The following is a 19657-nucleotide window of genomic DNA, read 5'->3' on the forward strand; positions in this document are numbered from 1 at the left end:
ATCTGGTTTGAGGACCCAATTGTTGAGAAAAGTCTCTCAATGAGACTCAGAGTTGCTGGAGTCAGTTAATGCAAAGGTTTAATCTTGCAGCAAGTTCAAGAATGTGTGTGTGTATGGGTGTATGTGTGCGAACGTGTGTGAGTTTGTGAGAGTTTAAAGAACCTGTTATCCACAGGCAGGTCTTAACTAGTATGGCACGGGTCCAGCCTGTCTCATCTTTTTTGGAAGGTCCAGCGCTCGGCCGTAACCCTTCTGTCTGTTTGGACTCTCACATACATTCGGTTAATCATAGAAAAACGAGAACAAAACTTTTTAGCCCCTTAAATTCATAAAACAGACATGGTGCAGTTATTTCCATTCTAGAAAATAAGAGTAATCACCACCATTTCTATAAATTCTGGATATTCTAACAATCTGAATCTTTTTTAAATGTTCGATGAAACCCTTTGCTGTTCTGTCTCCCGTGACACCAAAACGGCTTTCTTTTCTCTCTTTTCTCTACACTCTGCACTGTGAGCACACACACCAAATCAGAAAGGCTTTTTTCTCTCTTTTCTACATTATGGACTGTGGGGACACAAAACCGCTCTCTCTCTTTTTTTTTTTGGTTGTGTGCCAGGGCGTTGACTCACGTATTAGATTATGCTTAAGATACGAATGGGTTTATCAGTCACATCAGAATCCATACATACTGATCCTCCCGTAATAAAATGGTCGGATCTTATCAAACACACTTTGTTTCTTGTGACAAGTCAGCGAAACAGCGTATACACGTCAAGACACTGAATCAAGTTTGCCACAAGAACTCATAAGTTTGGCAGTATTGCTCTGCCGTCAGCAATCATACACCCATTTTATTTTCGTGAGACGTGCAGGCACCTGTTCATCTACTGTTCTATCACTATGAATTAGTTTATCTATTATCAATAAGGATACTTCTACAACTACTATCAAAGTATGTCCAGACTTCTTATGTTGTCAGTTGCTATATATGAATAAGTGGGTAGCTACTGACAAGCATTAAGCATGTCACACAGCCCAAACATATAACATTTCAGGACACACCACACAGTTAACAACCACAGTGAAGTGTCAAAGCCCAAACATTCAACAGGACACTTACACAACACATTCAAATCAAACAGTCAGACAACATACAAGAACATATACCCCAGCCGGCATTGCTCCCTGCCTATTTTCGTACAGCACACTATGTGTGCGCACACCTTTATTCACAAACTCTTCAACTTATACTCTTTTACCGAAGCTGCTACAGCTCGATTGGCCGAATAGCCTTAGATCCTATTTCTGTGAATTTGACATCTGCCTTACATGTAACAGATTAGCGGTTTAGCAGTTTTAATTTAGTTTGAGTGAAGGAATTCATTTTATAGCAAAATCCGAAATCGTGAAGCACTCATGAAAGTAAGCTTATTCTCGGATTCCTGAAACTTTAGATTTGCTCTTTCTTTTACTGCAAAGTACAACGTTGTTTTTTTTGTTTAAATCTTTCTAGACATGGTAAATATGAACGACAAAGCAGTTTTAACATAGTTTGAGTGAAGGAATTCATTTTATAGATAAAATCCCAAGAGTCTGCAGAGAAAAGAGAGTGAATGCGAAGTAGACTTTAACACGGCTATGGGAGCGAGCCGAGTGTCGGCTAACCGGGAGAATTGCTTGAAAGAAACGCGACACCAAATGAGCGGTCTGAACAAAGCCTCAATACGGGATTCTCGTGGTGTTTTTGTTGCTGCCTTGTCTTTTGCATAGAGTAAAAGACAAGGCAGCCATCGAATAGGGCCCGATTGTTCCTACTTGGTCAGCCGAGGAGCAAGGGGGGGGGGGCAAGCGTCTCAACCAAGCAAAGCTCACCATGGGGAAGGTGGCTATACCAACTAGCCTGATGCCCTGCTCCCGCAGTGACGGATAATCGTACTCTGGTTTCTCTTCATAACATACAAGTCTTTCGCCTTTTACTAAAGACTTCCGTGGAGAGCAGCACTAATGAGTTGTTTCTATTATTGGCAGGCTTTACCTTTGCGGGTGAAGCCCTTTCTGTCTGTGCAAAAGAAATCTTGCTACTTTGCAGAGTGACTTCTCTGAGTAGAGTCGCCTTACTTGTTGCGACTGTGCCGATGTTCGAAGCTGGAGTGCAAAGTTGTTGCTTGAATGGTGCTTGCTGGAGCGTGCGGGAGTGCAAAGTTATACCATTTAAAAGGGCTGAAGAGTGCTCAGTGCAGCAGGTGGGCGGAGGTGCAAAGTGACACTCTGGCCACCTATGGCCATAAAAAGAACAGGGGTGTTAGCGGACAAGTGCGCATTGTGCCAGGAAGGGCCCTCGGACGTGAACCAGTGGACAGTTGTCGCTTCTCGGCCTTTTGGCTAAGATCAAGTGTAGTATCTGTTCTTATCAGTTTAATATCTGATATGTCCTCTATACGCGGACTACATATTAAATGGATTTTTAGCAATAGGAGTTGAAAAAGTAGCTTGCTCCGTTCACTCCAAGCATTGACCCCGTACTGCAGTGCCGCTGGGAACGGTGCGCTCTTCTCTACTCTTGTGAAAAAGCAAACAGCGGTGCAGGATGCAAGTATCAGGGAGCCCAAGATGAAACTTTCTTTTAGTCTGCTGAGAAAAGAGAGTGAATGCGGGTTGAGTGGGGTGGGGCGGGATGGGTACCTTCTGGGGGTACAGTAGCTCCCAGAATATGGTCGCTGCAGGCCCCGAGCCTGGTGGACATCAGGCCCTCCTGTCCTGTGTTGGCTCCCTTTTAAAAAGTACAGAACTTAGAACAGGTCTAGTCCCTGGCTTTCGGCAGAACTGTCTTCTTTACTTTTTTTTTTTTTTCCCCTTATCGTGTTCAGCATTATGGCAGCAGAATTGTAGTCTGAATACCTTTGATGCCAAACAGATTTGCTTTGCCAAGGGAAGTTTTATAAATGTAAAGCTCCCCTTGATGCCCATTTATTTATTTCTGTTTACAATATATGACATGTAATAGAACTGAACCGGACCGGGGGACAAGGAAAGAAGAAGAGGAAAGAAGAGAAAAACAGAACATACATCGCATACAACACAGCTGTGGATATAGATGACCTGAGACGACATGATAATACATCAACTGCTTAGCGACCATGCTACTGGACTAATGAATGTGGTTGTGTGTGTGTGAGAACATGCAACACCCATGGCACAGGACCTACATGATAACCGTGCTTAGTTATTGTAGTGTATAAACGTACAGGGCCACAATCCACAGCCCCCCCAAGCAATCAGAAGCAGGCAGAGAGGGCCACAAGACCCAGGCCACCAGCAGCCCCCACAGAGCACAGAACCCAGGAAGCCCACCGCAGGGGCAACCACGCATCCACCCAGAAGACTGCAGAGGAAGCCCCCGGAAAGAGCCCCCATAAGCATAGGGCAGAGGCCCTCCGGGAGCCAGGGGCAACAGCCCACCGACGTCGCCAGGCCCCAGCCGCCCAGACATGGGCCGTGCACTGGATCCGGGCCCCAGGAGCCCGAGCGCCCCCAAACCCCCCGGCAGAGAACCCACCCAATACCCAGGAGGGCCAAGCGCCCCAGACAGCCACACAGTGGGTCAGCGCCTGCCCCAGCACCCCTGGCCAAGTGCCCTGGGAGTCAAGACGTGCCCACAGGTGGGTGAAGTCGCGAGCAGCGGAGAGAGGCCACGCCGCCCCCCCCATCGGGAGAAGCACAGGCAGGCCAGGCGACAGCAAGTCCAAGATCCAGGCCCAATCATTACCACACACACTTTCATGTCCCATACATCCACACGTCCTCCCTCCCTCGACTCCACTGGGGTGTAGTGCAGGGCACACCAGGGGGCCAGCAGCCCCCCAGCCACCACAGACCCCAAACCAGCAGAACAATTAATTAATCCTCCTGGCCCCTCCCGCCCCGAGCAGCAACCAGGAAGCAGGGGTGTGCGAAGAAGACCCCTCCCCTCACCCTTCTGGCTCTTCAATATTTTCTAATAGTGAGCAATTAAAATTGAGGGGCAGCCAAACTTGTAGAACTGGGAGCGTGGCCCTCTGGGCAGCCTACATACCCAAAGAGCCCCGCCCACCAGATGCCACTCAGTGTAACCACCCCCCAAGACCTAATGTGTGTGTGTGAGTGTGTTTGATAAGTAGTAATGTCTAAGGTGTAATTAAAACAGGGGTGGGAACTGCAGAGTGCAACTACTGCAGAGTCCACTACACCCCACCGAACACACACGCCCCCAAAACCCTTCATGTGTGAGTGTGTGCTGTGTACAGGAGCCAGAAGGGAGAGGGGTATGGGGATATACACTGGGGGCAGCCAGGGACTGGCTGCAATAGGCATCCCCGCTACCAGGGAGCCAACACAGGACAGGAGGGCCTGATGTCCACCAGGCTCGGGGCCTGCAGCGACCATATTCTGGGAGCTACTGTACCCCCAGAAGGTACCCATCCCGCCCCACCCCACTCAACCCAACCCCACTCCGGAGGACCTCTACAAAAAACAAACAAACAACAACAAAAAACAAACAAACAAACCACCCGGTCACACCAGTCGCAGCAGCCCGGGCCTGAGACCCACCATCACCCAGGCCCCCCCCAGGCCCCCCCTCAACAGGTGCGCTCTTGTGAAAAAGCAAACAGCGGCAGCAACAAAAACACAACGGGAACACCGTATTGAGGCTTTGTTCTGACCGCTCATTTGGTATGGCGTTTCTTTCAAGCAATTCTCCCGGTTAGCCCGCACTCGGCTCGCTCCCAGAGCTGTGTTAAAGTCTACTTCGCATTCACTCTCTTTTCTCAGCAGACTAAAAGAAAGTTTCATCTTGGGCTCCCTGAAACTTGCATCCTGCACCGCTGTTTGCTTTTTCACAAGAGTAGAGAAGAGCGCACCGTTCCCAGCGGCACTGCAGTACGGGGTCAATGCTTGGAGTGAACGGAGCAAGCTACTTTTTCAACTCCTATTGCTAAAAATCCATTTAATATGTAGTCCTCGTATAGAGGACATATCAGATATTAAACTGATAAGAACAGATACTACACTTGATCTTAGCCAAAAGGCCGAGAAGCGACAACTGTCCACTGGTTCACGTCCGAGGGCCCTTCCTGGCACAATGCGCACTTGTCCGCTAACACCCCTGTTCTTTTTATGGCCATAGGTGGCCAGAGTGTCACTTTGCACCTCCGCCCACCTGCTGCACTGAGCACTCTTCAGCCCTTTTAAATGGTATAACTTTGCACTCCCGCACGCTCCAGCAAGCACCATTCAAGCAACAACTTTGCACTCCAGCTTCGAACATCGGCACAGTCGCAACAAGTAAGGCGACTCTACTCAGAGAAGTCACTCTGCACAGTAACAAGATTTCTTTTGCACAGACAGAAAGGGCTTCACCCGCAAAGGTAAAGCCTGCCAAAAATAGAAACAACTCATTAGTGCTGCTCTCCACAGATGTCTTTAGTAAAAGGCGAAAGACTTGTACGTTATGAAGAGAAACCAGAGTACGATTATCCATCACTGCGGGAGCAGGGCATCAGGCTAGTTGGCATAGCCACCTTCCCCATGGTGAGCTTTGCTTGGTTGAGACGCTTGCCCCCCCCCCCCTTGCTCCTCGGCTGACCAAGTAGAAACAATCGGGCCCTATTCGATGGCTGCCTTGTCTTTTACTCTGTGCAAAAGACAAGGCAGCAACAAAAACACCACGAGAATCCCGTATTGAGGCTTTGTTCTGATCGCTCATTCGGTGTCGCGTTTCTTTCAAGCAATTCTCCCGGTTAGCCCACACTCGGCTCGCTCCCATAGCCGTGTTAAAGTCTACTTCGCATTCACTCTCTTTTCTCAGCAGACTCTTGGGATTTTATCAATAAAATGAATTCCTTCACTCAAACTATGTTAAAACTGCTTTGTCCTTCATATTTACCATGTCTTGAAAGATTTAAACAAAAAAAACAACGTTGTACTTTGCAGTAAAAGAAATAGCAAATCTAAAGTTTCAGGAATCCGAGAATAAGCTTACTTTCATGAGTTCTTCACGATTTCGGATTTTGCTATAAAATGAATTCCTTCACTCAAACTAAATTAAAACTGCTAAACCGCTAATCTGTTACATGTAAGGCAGATGTCAAATTCACCGAATTAGGATTATTCGGTATTCGGCCAATCGAGCTGTAGCAGCTTCGGTAAAAGAGTATAAGTTGAAGAGTTTGTGAATAAAGGTGTGCGCACACATAGTGAGCTGTAGGAAAATAGGCAGGGAGCAATGCCGGCTGGGGTATATGTTCTTGTATGTTGTCTGACTGTTTGATTTGAATGTGTTGTGTAAGTGTCCTGTTGAATGTTACATGTTTGGGCTTTGACACGCTTCACTGTGGTTGTTAACTGTGTGGTGTGTCCTGAAATGTTATATGTTTGGGCTGTGTGACATGCTTAATGCTTGTCAGTAGCTACCCACTTATTCATATATAGCAACTGACAACGTAAGAAGTCCGGACATACTTTGATAGAGTAGTTGTAGAAGTATCCTTATTGATAATAGATAAACTAATTCATAGTGATAGAACAGTAGATGAACAGGTGCCTACACATGTCTCACGAAAATAAAATGGATGTATGATTGCTGACGGCAGAGCAATACTGCCAAACTTATGAGTTCTTGTGGCAAACTTGATTCAGTGTCTTGACGTGTATACGCTGTTTCGCTGACTTGATTGTCACAAGAAACAAATAGTGTTTGATAAGATCCGACCATTTTATTACGGGAGGATCAGTATGTATGGATTCTGATGTGACTGATAAACCCATTCGTATCGTAAGCACAATCTAATACGTGAGACAACGCCCTGGCACACGATAAAAAAAAAAAGAGAGAGCGGTTTTGTGTCCCCACAGTCCATAATGTAGAAAAGAGAGAAAAAAGCCTTTCTGATTTGGTGTGTGTGCTCATAGTGCAGAGTGTAGAGAAAAGAAAGCCGTTTTGGTGTCACGGGTGTTGTGACTTACACACACACATTTCTAAATTGAGAAAGGAAATTATTTTAGAGGAAGCACTAGAGTTTAGATCCCACATTTGTTGATAGGCATTCATTTATTTCTTCACTTCTGATAAAAATGATAAGACTGACCTAAAGAATTGGAGGCCCATCACACTTTTAAACTTTGACTGTAAACTTTTTAGCAAGGTTTTAACGACACGGATGTCCTCTGTTTTAGAGGAGGTAATTCACCCAGACCAGGCTTGTGCCATCTCAGAGAGACAACTCACCGACATCCTCGTACTGATTCGAGACATCATTGGTTACGCTAGAGACAGAAACACCCGGCTTGTCATCTTAAATTTAGACTTTGAAAAAGCTTTTGATCGGGTCTCGCATCAATATCTCTTTCATGTGTTGCAGCCATCGAATAGGGCCCGATTGTTCCTACTTGGTGAGATTTGCTTGGTTGAGACGCTTGCTCCCCCCCCTTGCTCCTCGGCTGACCAAGTAGGAACAATCGGGCCCTATTCGATGGCTGCCTTGTCTTTTACTCTGTGCAAAAGACAAGGCAGCCACAAACACCACGGGAACACCGTATTGAGGCTTTGTTCTGACCACTCATTCGGTGTCGCGTTTCTTTCAAGCAATTCTCCCGGTTAGCCCACACTCGGCTCGCTCCCAGAGCTGTGTTAAAGTCTACTTTGCATTCACTCTCTTTTCTCAGCAGATTAAAAGAAAGTTTCATCTTGGGCTCCCTGAAACTTCCATCCTGCACCGCTGTTTGCTTTTTCACAAGAGCAGAGAAGAGCGCACCGTTCCCAGCGGCACTGCAGTACTGGGTCGATGCTTGGAGTGAACGGAGCAAGCTTCTTTTTCAACTCCTATTCTTAAAAATCCATTTAATATGTAGTCCTTGTATAGAGGACATATTAAACTGATAAGAACAGATACTACACTTGATCTTAGCCAAAAGGCCGAGAAGCGATAACGGTCCACTGTTTCAGGTCCGAGGGCCCTTGCTGGCACAATGCGCACTTGTAGCAGTGTTCTTTTTATGGCCATAGGTGGCCAGAGTGTCACGTTGCACCTCCGCCCACCCGCTGCACTGAGCACTCTTCATCCCTTTTAAATGGTATAACTTTGCACTCCCGCATGCTCCAGCAAGCACCATTCAAGCAACAACTTTGCACTCCAGCTTCGAACATCGGCACAATCGCAACAAGTAAGGCGACTCTACTCAGAGAAGTCACTCTGCACAGTAACAAGATTTCTTTTGCACAGACAGAAAGGGCTTCACCCGCAAAGGTAAAGCCTGCCAAAAATAGAAACAACTCATTAGTGCTGCTCTCCACGAAAGTCTTTAGTAAAAGGCGAAAGACTTGTATGTTATGAAGAGAAACCAGAGTACGATTATCCGTCACTGCGGGAGCAGGGCATCAGGCTAGTTGCCATAGCCACCTGCCCCATGGTGAGCGTTGCTTGGTTGAAACGCGTGCCCCTGTGCAATCGACAAGGCAGCAACAAAAACACCACGGGAACACCGTATTGAGGCTTTGTTCTGACCGCTCATTCGGTGTCGCGTTTCTTTCAAGCAATTCTCCCGGTTAGCCCGCACTCGGCTCGCTCCCAGAGCCGTGTTAAAGTCTACTTCGCATTCACTCTCTTTTCTCAGCAGACTCTTGGGATTTTATCTATAAAATGAATTCCTTCAATCAAACTATGTTAAAACTGCTTTGTCCTTCATATTTACCATGTCTAGAAAGATTTAAACAAAAAAAAAACAACGATGTACTTTGCAGTAAAAGAAAGAGCAAATCTAAAGTTTCAGGAATCCGAGAATAAGCTTACTTTCATGAGTTCTTCACGATTTCGGATTTTGCTATAAAATGAATTCCTTCACTCAAACTAAATTAAAACTGCTAAACCGCTAATCTGTTACATGTAAGGCAGATGTCAAATTCACCGAAATAGGATCTAAGGGTATTCGGCCAATCGAGCTGTATCAGCTTCGGTAAAAGAGTATAAGTTGAAGAGTTTGTGAATAAAGGTGTGCGCACACATAGTGTGCTGTACGAAAATAGGCAGGGAGCAATGCCGGCTGGGGTATATGTTCTTGTATGTTGTCTGACTGTTTGATTTGAATGTGTTGTGTAAGTGTCCTGTTGAATGTTACATGTTTGGGCTTTGACACTTCACTGTGGTTGTTAACTGTGTGGTGTGTCCTGAAATGTTATATGTTTGGGCTGTGTGACATGCTTAATGCTTGTCAGTAGCTACCCACTTATTCATATATAGCAACTGACAACATAAGAAGTCTGGACATACTTTGATAGTAGTTGTAGAAGTATCCTTATTGATAATAGATAAACTAATTCATAGTGATAGAAAAGTAGATGAACAGGTGCCTGCACATGTCTCACGAAAATAAAATGGGTGTATGATTGCTGACGGCAGAGCAATACTGCCAAACTTATGAGTTCTTGTGGCAAACTTGATTCAGTGTCTTGACGTGTATACGCTGTTTCGCTGACTTGATTGTCACAAGAAACAAAGTGTATTTGATAAGATCCGACCATTTTATTACGGGAGGATCAGTATGTATGGATTCTGATGTGACTGATAAACCCATTCGTATCGTAAGCATAATCTAATACGTGAGACAACGCCCTGGCACACAATCAAAAAAAAAAAGAGAGAGCGGTTTTGTGTCCTCACAGTCCATAATGTAGAAAAGAGAGAAAAAAGCCTTTCTGATTTGGTGTGTGTGCTCACAGTGCAGAGTGTAGAGAAAAGAGAGAAAAGAAAGCCGTTTTGGTGTCACGGGTGTTGTGACTTAGACACACACATTTCTGAATTGAGAAAGGAAATTATTTTAGAGGAAGCACTAGAGTTTAGATCCCACATTTGTTGATAGGCATTCATTTATTTCTTCACTTCTGATGAAGTTTCAACAATAAACAACAAACTTTGTATTATGAGAAAGAACCAGACTCATTCTTCAGGAATCCGAAAATAAGCTCTATTTTACGAGTTATGCACGAATTCGGATTCTCCTATAAAACGAATTCCTTAACTCTAACCAAGTTAAGACTTCTTTGTCCTTCATATTTATTCATGTCTAATCAAGTTTCAACGATAAACAACGTTGTACTTTGTAGAATGAGAAAGAACTTCTTCAGCAATAAGCATCTCTCGACATATGACGAAATACAGATTTTGCTATAAAATTAATTCCTTCTATCAGCCTGACTTAAAACTGTTTGTCCTCCTTATTTATCCACTTCAAATCAAGTTTCAACAATTAAAAAAATGTTGTAGTTTGAGAAAAAACAACTTAATCTTAAGCAATCAGTAGGGTAAGAAAGGGTAAGAAAAGGTGCAAATGCCAACCATACATCACTAAAAGGTGGAGCGGAAGTATTCGGCTGCAAGTAGGTGCGAATGCCTGACAATGTATGATCAAAAGAGGGAGCGGAGGTTTTCGGCTGCAAGGTCTGAATGTCCAACCATAATTTGTAAAAACCGGGGAAGAAAAGGCTAGAAAGCCCGACTATACACCATCAAAAGTGGGAGCGGAGGTGTTCGGCTGCAAGTAGGTGTGAATGTTCGACCATAATTTGTAAAAAGCGGGTAAGAAAAGGTTCGAATGCCGGACTATATATTAACCAAAGCAGGAGGAGAGGTCGTCGGATAAGAGTGGGTGAGAATTTACAACCATAATCTATAAAATGCGGTGAAAAAAAAGGTGTCAATACCCCATAGAACACTAAAAGGTAGAGCGGAAGTGTTCGGCTGCAAGAAGGTGTGAATGTCTGACCATAGTTTGTAAAAAGCGGGTAAGAAAAGGTTCGAATGCCCGAACATACACCATCAAAGGAGGGAGCGGAGGTGTTCCGCTGTAAGAAGGTGTGAATGTCCGACCATAGTTGGCAAAAAGCAGGTAAGAAAAGGTTAAAATACCCGATTGTACACAATCAATAGCGGGAGCAGAGTTGTTCCGCTACTAAAAGGTGTGAAAGTCCGACCATGGTTTGTAAAAAGCGGGTAAGAAAAGGTGCGAATGCCCGACAATGTATGATCAAAAGAGGGAGCGGAGGTTTTCGGCTGAAACAAGGTCTGAATGTCCATCCATATTTTGTAAAAATCTGGGAAGAAAAGGCTCGAAAGCCCGACTATACACCATCAACAGCTGGAGTGGAGGTGTTCAGCTGCAAGAAGGTCTGAATGTCCATCAATAATTGCTAGAAAACATGGAAGAGAATTTTCGAATATCAAACCGCACATGATCATAAGCGGCAGAGGAGGTGTTCAAATGCAAGAAGGTGTGAATGTCCACCCATAATTACTGCAAAATGGGTAAGAAAAGGTACGAATGCCCAACCATACATGATCCTAACAGGGAGCGGAGGTGTTTGGCTGCGACAAGGTGTGTATGTCCACCCATAATTAATGAAAAGCGGGCAACAAGTAGGTTTGAATACCCATCATCAAAAGCAGGAGTGGATGTGTTCGGCTACAAGAAGGTTAGAATGTCTGACCATAGTTTGTAAAAAGCGGGTAAGAAAAGGTTCGAATGCCCAAACATACACCATCAAAGGAGGGAGCGGAGGTGTTCCGCTGTAAGAAGGTGTGAATGTCCAACCATAATTGGCAAAAAGCAGGTAAGAAAAGGTTAAAATACCCTATTGTACACAATCAATAGCGGGAGCAGAGTTGTTCCGCTACTAAAAGGTGTGAAAGTCCGACCATGAATTGTAAAAAGCGGGTAAGAAAAGGTGCGAATGCCCGACAATGTATGATCAAAAGAGGGAGCGGAGGTTTTCGGCTGAAAGAAGGTCTGAATGTCCATCCATAATTTGTAAAAATCGGGGAAGAAAAGGCTCGAAAGCCCGACTATACACCATCAACAGCTGGAGCGGAGGTGTTCAGCTGCAAGAAGGTCTGAATGTCCATCAATAATTGCTAGAAAACATGGAAGAGAATTTTCGAATATCAAACCGCACATGATCATAAGCGGGAGAGGAGGTGTTAAAATGCAAAAAGGTGTGAATGTCCACCCATAATTACTGCAAAATGGGTAAGAAAAGGTACGAATGCCCAACCATACATCATCAAAAGCAGGAGTGGATGTGTTCGGCTACAAGAAGGTTTTAATGTCCGACCATAGTTTGTAAAAAGCGGGTAAGAAAAGGTTCGAATGCCCGAACATACACCATCAAAAGAGGGAGCGGAGGTGTTCCACTGTAAGAAGGTGTGAATGTCTGACCATAGTTGGTAAAAAGCGGGTAAGAAAAGGTTAAATTACCCGACTGTACACAATCAAAAGAGGGAGCGGAGTTGTTCAGCTAAGAGGTGTGAAAGTCCGACCTTGGTTTGTAAAAAGCGGGTAAGAAAAGGTTCGTATGCCCGAATATACACCATCAAAAGCGGAAGCGGAGGTGTTCGGCTGCAAGATATTGTGAACGTCCGACCAAAGTTTGTAAAAAGCAGTTAAGAAAAGGTTCGAATATCTAACCAAACATAAGAATGAGTCTTTTCCGCTGTAGAATGCCCGACTATAGACCATCAAATGCGGGAGCGGAGGTGTTCGGCTCTGAGTAGGTGTGAATGTCCGACCATAATTGCTGAAGAATGTGTTAGAAAAGGTAAGAATGCTGGACCATACATCATCAAAAGCGGTAGAGGTGGTGTTCGGCTGCAAAAAGGTGTGACTGTTCGACTAAAGTTTGTAAAAAGTGGGTAAGACAAGGTGCGAATGCCTGACAATGTATGATCAAAAGCGGGAGCGGAGGTGTTCAGCTGCAAGAAGGTCTACATGTCCATCAATAATTGCTAGAAAACATGAAAGAAACTTTTCGAAAATCAAACCGCACATGATCATAAGTGGGATAGGAGGTGTTCAGCTGCAAGGTGTGAATGTCCACCCATAATTCCTGAAAAATGGGCAAAAAAAAGGTGTGAATGCCCAACCATACATCATCAAAAGCAGGAGTGGAAGTGTTCGGCTACAAGAAGGTGTGAACGTCCAACCAAAATATGTAAAAAGAAGTTAAGAAAAGGTTCGAATATCCAACCAAACATAATCAAAAGCGGGAGCAGAGCTGTTCGGCTGCAAGAAGGTGTGAATGTCTGACCATAGTTTGTAAAAAGCGGGTAAGAAAAGGTTCGAATGCCCGAACATACACCATCAAAAGAGGGAGCGGAGGTGTTCCGCTGTACGAAGGTGTGAATGTCCGACCATACTTGGTAAAAAGCGGGTAAGAAAAGGTTAAAATACCCGGCTGTACACAATCAATAGCGGGAGCGGATGTGTTCGGCTACAAGAAGGTGTGACAGTCCGACCATGGTTTTTAAAAAGCGGGTAAGAAAAGGTGCGAATGTCCGACAATGTATGATCAAAAGAGAGAGCGGAGGTTTTCGGATACACGAAGGTTTGAATGTCCTACCATAGTTTGTAAATAGCGGGTAAGAAAAGGTTCGAATGCCCGACTATACACCATAAAAAGCGGGAGCGGAGGTTTTCCGCTGTAAGACGGTGTGAATGTCCAACCATAGTTGGTAAAAAGCGGGTAAGAAAAGGTTAAAATACCCGACTGTACACAATCAATAGCGGGAGCGGAGTTGTTCGGCTACAAGAAGGTGTGAAAGTCCGACCATGGTTTGTAAAAAGCAGTTAAGAAAAGGTTCGAATATCCAACCAAACATAATCAAAAGCGGGAGCTGAGCTGTTCGACTGCAAGTAGGTGTGAATGTCCAGCCATAATTACTCACAAACGGGGGAAGAAAAGGTAGTATTGCCAGACCATACATGATCAAAACAGGGAGCGGAGGTTCAGCTGCAAGGTGTGAATGTCTGACTGTAGTTTGTAAAAAGCGGGTAAGACAAGGTGCGAATGCCCAACAATGTATGATCAAAAGAGAGAGCGGAGGTGTTCGGCTGCAAGGTCTGAATGTCCAACCATAATTTGTAAAAACCGGGTAAGAAAAGGCTCGAAAGCCCAACTATACATCATCAAAAGCGGATGTCTAGAAATATTTAAACAAAAAAAGAACGTTGTACTTTGCAGTAAAAGAAAGAGCAAATCTAAAGTTTAAGGAATCCGAGTATAAGCCTGCTTTCATGAGTTCTGCACGATTTCGGATTTTGCTATAAAATGAATTGCTGTGCTCAAACCAAGTTAAAACTGCTTTGTCCTTCCATATTCATCAATGTCTAGATGCAAAACACAATGTTGTTCTTTGTTGAAGTCGATCTAGACATTGATAAATATGAAGGAAAAAGCAGTTTTAACTTGGTTTGAGTGAATGAATTCATTTTATACATAAAATCCGAAATCGTGCAGAACTCATGAAAATAAGCTTATTCTCGGATTCCTAAAACTTTTTATTTGCACTTTCTTTTACTGCAAAGTACAACGTTGTTTTTTGTTGAAATCTATCTAGACATTGATAAATACCAGCCGAAACTCTGCTGCCGCTTTTGATAATTTATGGTTGGGCATTCTTACCTTTTCTTACCCACTTTTTACAAATTATGATCTTACATTCACACCTACTTGCAGTCGAACACCTTCTCATCCACTTATGATCATGTGCGGTTGGGCTTTCGCACCTTTTCTTACCCATTTTTCAGTAATTATGGGTGGACATTCAGACCTTCTTGCAGCCGAAAACCTCCGCTCCTCTTTTGATCATACATTGTCGGGCATTCACACCTTGTCTTACCCGCTTTTTACAAACTTTAGTCGGACATTCAAACCTTCTTGCAGCTGAACCACCTCCGCTCCCTGTTTTGATCATATATGGTCTGGCAATAGTACCTTTTCTTACCCGTTTGTGAGTAATTATGGCTGGACATTCACACCTTCTTGCAGCCGAACAAAACCTCTCCCGCTTTTGATGATATATGGTCCGGCATTTTTACCTTTTCTAACACATTTTTCAGCAATTATGGTCGGACATTCACACCTACTCACAGACGAACACCTCCGCTCCCACATTTGATAGTGTATAGTCGGGCATTCTCACCCTTTCTCATCAGCTTTTTGCAAATTATGATCTGATATTCACACCTACTTGCAGTCGAACAGCTCTGCTCCCGCTTTTGATTATGTTTGGTTGGATATTCGAACATTTTCTTAATGCTTTTTACAAACTTTGGTCGGACGTTCACACCGTCTTGCAGCCGAACACCTCCGCTTCCGCTTTTGATGGTGTATAGTCGGGCATTCGAGCCTTTTCTTACCCACCTATTACTTACTATGGTCGGACATTCAAACCTTCTTGTAGCCGAACACATCCGCTCCTGCTTTTGATGATGTATGATTTGGCATTCGCACCTTTTCTTACCCATTTTTCAGTAATTATTTCGGACATTCAGACCTTCTTGCAACTGAACACCTCTGCTCCCGCTTTTGATGGTGTATAGTCGGGCTTTCGAGCCTTTTCTTCCCCGATTTTTACAAATTATGGTTGGACATTCAGACCTTGCAGCCGAAAACCTCCGCTCCCTCTTTTGATCATACATTGTCGGTCATTCGCCCCTTGTCTTACACGGTTTTTACAAACTTTAGTCAGACATTCACACCTTGCAGCTGAACCACCTTCATTCCCTGTTTTGATCATGTGTGGTCTGGAAATACTACCTTTTCTTCCCCCGTTTGTGAGTAATTATGGCTGGACATTCACACCTACTTGCAGCCGAAAAACCACCACTCCCGCTTTTGTTGATGTATTGTCTGGAATTCTAGTCTTTTCTATCACATTTTTCAGCAATTATGATCTGACATTCACACCTACTTGCAGTCGAACAGCTCTGCTCCCGCTTTTGATTATGTTCGGTTGGATATTCAAACCTTTTCTTAACTGCTTTTTACAAACTTTGGTCGGACGTTCACACCTTCTTGCAGCCGAACACCCCCGCTTCCGCTTTTGATGGTATATATTCGGGTATTCGAACCTTCTCTTACCCGCTTTTTACAAACCATGGTTGGACTTTCATACCTTCTTGTAGCTGAACAACTCCACTCCTGCTTTTGATGATTTATGGTTGGACATTCGCATCTTTTCCTACCCATTTTTCAGTAATTATGGGTGGATATTCACATCTTCTTGCAGCTGAACACCTCCTCTCCCGCTAATGATCATGTAAGGTTTGATATTCGAAAATTTTCTTTCATGTTTTAAAGCAATTATTAATGGACATTCACACCTACTTGCAGCCGAACACCACCTCTCCCGCTTTTGATGATGTATGGACCGGCATTCTTACCTTTTCTAACACATTTTTCAGCAATTATGGTTGGAGAATCACACCTACTCACAGCCGAACAACTCCGCTACCGCATTTGATGGTGTATAGTCGGGATTTCTCACCCTTTCTCATCAGCTTTTTGCAAATTATTCTCTGACATTCACACCTACTTGCAGTCGAACAGCTCTGCTCCCGCTTTTGATTATGTTTGGTTAGATATTCGAACCTTTTCTTAACTGCTTTTTTACAAACTTTGGTCGGACGTTCACACCTTCTTGCAGCCGAACACCTACGCTTCCGGTTTTGATAGTGTATATTCGGGCATACGAACCTTTTCTTACCCGCTTTTTACAAACCATGGTCGGACTTTCACACCTTCTCTTAGCTGAACAACTCCGCTCCCTCTTTTGATTGTGTACAGTCGGGTAATTTAACCTTTTCTTACCCGCTTTTTACCAACTATGATCGGACATTCACACCGTCTTACAGCGGAACACCTCCGCTCCCTCTTTTGATGGTGTATGTTCGGGCATTCGAACCTTTTCTTACCCGCTTTTTACAAACCAGGGTCGGACTTTCACACCTTTTAGTAGCCGAACAACTCCGCTCCCGCTATTGATTGTGTACAGTCGGGTATTTTAACCTTTTCTTACCCGCTTTTTACCAACTATGGTCGGACATTCACACCGTCTTACAGCGGAACACCTCCTCTCCTATGATCATGTACGGTTTGATATTCAAAAATTTACTTTCTTGTTTTAAAGCAATTATTGATGGACATTCAAACCTTCTTTTTGATGGTGTATAGTCGGGCTTTCGAGCCTTTTCTTCCCGGTTTTTACAAACCATGGACGGACTTTCACACCTTCTTGTAGCCGAACAACTCCGCTCCCGCTATTGATTGTGTACAGTCGGGCATTCTCACCCTTTCTCATCAGCTTTTTGCAAATTATGATCTGACATTCACACCTACTTGCAGTCGAACAGCTCTGCTCCCGCTTTTGATTATGTATGGTTGGATATTCGAACCTTTTCTTAACTGCTTTTTACAAACTTTGGTTGGACGTTCACACCTTCTTGTAGCCGAACACATGCACTCCTTCTTTTGATGATGTATGGTTGGGCATTCGCACCTTTTTTTTACCCATTTTTCAGGTATTATGGGTGGACATTCACACCTTCTTGCAGCTGAACACCTCCTCTCCCACTTATGATCATGTGTGGTTTGATTTTCGAAAATTTTCTTTCATGTTTTCTAGTAATTATTGATGGACATTTAGACCTTCTTGCAGCTGAACACCACCTCTCCCGATTTTGATTATGTATGGACCGGCATTTTTACCTTTTCTAACAGATTTTTCAGCAATTATGGTTGGAGATTCACACCTACTCACAGCCGAACAACTCCACTACCGCATTTGATAGTGTATAGTCGGGCATTCTCACCCTTTCTCATCAGCTTTTTGCAAATTATGATCTGACATTCACACCTACTTGCAGTCGAACAGCTCTGCTCCCGCTTTTGATTATGTATGGTTGGATATTCGAACCTTTTCTTAACTGCTTTTTACAAACTTTGGTTGGACGTTCACACCTTCTTGTAGCCGAACACATGAACTCCTGCTTTTGATGATGTATGGTTGGGCATTCGCACCTTTTTTTTACCCATTTTTCAGGTATTATGGGTGGACATTCACACCTTCTTGCAGCTGAACACCTCCTCTCCCACTTATGATCATGTGTGGTTTGATTTTCGAAAATTTTCTTTCATGTTTTCTAGCAATTATTGATGGACATTTAGACCTTCTTGCAGCTGAACACCACCTCTCCCGATTTTGATTATGTATGGACCGGCATTTTTACCTTTTCTAACACATTTTCAGCAATTATGGTTGGAGATTCACACCTACTCACAGCCGAACAACTCCGCTACCGCATTTGATGGTGTATAGTCGGGCATTCTCACCCTTTCTCATCAGCTTTTTGCAAATTATGATCTGACATTCACACCTACTTCCAGTCGAACAGCTCTGCTCCCGCTTTTGATTATGTTTGGTTAGATATTCGAACCTTTTCTTAACTGCTTTTTACAAACTTTGGTCGGACGTTCACAATATCTTGCAGCCGAACACCTCCGCTTCCGCTTTTGATGGTGTATATTCGGGCATACGAACCTTTTCTTACCCGCTTTTTACAAACCAAGGTCGGACTTTCACACCTTCTCTTAGCTGAACAACTCCGCTCCCTCTTTTGATTGTGTACAGTCGGGTAATTTAACCTTTTCTTACCCGCTTTTTACCATCTATGGTCGGACATTCACACCGTCTTACAGCGGAACACCTCCGCTCCCTCTTTTGATGATGTATGGTTAGGCATTCGCACCTTTTCTTACCCATTTTTCAGTAATTATGGGTAGACATTCACACCTTCTTGCAGCTGAACACCTCTCCCGCTTATGATCATATGCAGTTTGATATTCGAAAATTTTCTTTCATTTTTTCTAGCAATTATTGATGGACATTCAGACCGTCTTGCAGCTGAACACCTCCGCGCCCACTTTTGATGGTGTATAGTCGGGCTTTCGAGCCTTTTCTTCCCCGGTTTTTACAAATTATGGTTGGACATTCAGACCTTCTTACAGCAGAACGCCTCCGCTCCCTGTTTTGATTATGTATGGTTTGACATTCGCACCTTCTCTCACTCGCCTTTTACTATGGTCGGCCATTCACAGCTTCCTCTCCACCATACTTGTATGGTGGGATATTCACACCCACCTGCATCCGAAGACCTCCGCCCCAAATTTTGTTGATATTTAGTCGGACATTCGCACCTTACCCGCTTTTGGCAAACTATGGCCTTCTTGCAGCCAAACACCTCTGATCTCGCTTTTGATGATGTAAGGTTGGGCATTCAGACCTTGCTTCACCTGCTTTTCACCAAATATAGTCGGACATTCACACCCACTTGCATCCGAAGACCTCCGCCCCAAATTTTGTTGATATTTAGTCGGACATTCGCACCTTACCCGCTTTTGGCAAACTATGGCCTTCTTGCAGCCAAACACCTCTGATCTCGCTTTTGATGATGTAAGGTTGGGCATTCAGACCTTGCTTCACCTGCTTTTCACCAAATATAGTCGGACATTCACACCTTCTTGCAGCCCAACACTTTCGCTCCACCTTTTAGTGTTCTATCACACCTTTTTTTCACCGCATTTTATACATTATGGTTGGAAATTTTCAACCACTCTCATCCGAAGACCTCTCCTCCCGCTTTTGTTAATATATTTGAACTTTAGTCGGACATTCAAACCTTCTTGCAGCTGAACCACCTCCGCTCCCTGTTTTGATCATATATGGTCTGGCAATACTACCTTTTCTTACCCGTTTGTGAGTAATTATGGCTGGACATTCACACCTACTTG

At 44.0% G+C, this 19657-nt stretch overlaps 6 non-coding genes across 6 annotated transcripts; 2 read left to right on the forward strand and 4 right to left on the reverse strand.

Moving 5' to 3' along the window:
- Positions 1-1935: 1935 nt before the first annotated feature.
- On the forward strand, positions 1936-2049 carry LOC140265918 (U5 spliceosomal RNA). The gene has a single exon (XR_011906600.1). It is a non-coding gene; the product is annotated as a U5 spliceosomal RNA (small nuclear RNA).
- A 316-nt stretch (positions 2050-2365) lies between these two features.
- On the forward strand, positions 2366-2556 carry LOC140320482 (U2 spliceosomal RNA). The gene has a single exon (XR_011918328.1). It is a non-coding gene; the product is annotated as a U2 spliceosomal RNA (small nuclear RNA).
- Positions 2557-4890: 2334 nt separating this feature from the next.
- Positions 4891-5081, reverse strand: LOC140320410 (U2 spliceosomal RNA). Its single transcript, XR_011918262.1, has one exon. It is a non-coding gene; the product is annotated as a U2 spliceosomal RNA (small nuclear RNA).
- A 316-nt stretch (positions 5082-5397) lies between these two features.
- Positions 5398-5511, reverse strand: LOC140266013 (U5 spliceosomal RNA). The gene has a single exon (XR_011906686.1). It is a non-coding gene; the product is annotated as a U5 spliceosomal RNA (small nuclear RNA).
- A 2271-nt stretch (positions 5512-7782) lies between these two features.
- On the reverse strand, positions 7783-7966 carry LOC140320571 (U2 spliceosomal RNA). The gene has a single exon (XR_011918406.1). It is a non-coding gene; the product is annotated as a U2 spliceosomal RNA (small nuclear RNA).
- Positions 7967-8274: 308 nt separating this feature from the next.
- On the reverse strand, positions 8275-8388 carry LOC140265995 (U5 spliceosomal RNA). The gene has a single exon (XR_011906670.1). It is a non-coding gene; the product is annotated as a U5 spliceosomal RNA (small nuclear RNA).
- Positions 8389-19657: the final 11269 nt, after the last annotated feature.

Source organism: Leuresthes tenuis, unplaced genomic scaffold, assembly GCF_036924035.1.
Source record: "Leuresthes tenuis unplaced genomic scaffold, fLeuTen1.0.hap1 SCAF_12, whole genome shotgun sequence".
Classification (NCBI taxonomy): Eukaryota; Metazoa; Chordata; class Actinopteri; order Atheriniformes; family Atherinopsidae; genus Leuresthes; species Leuresthes tenuis.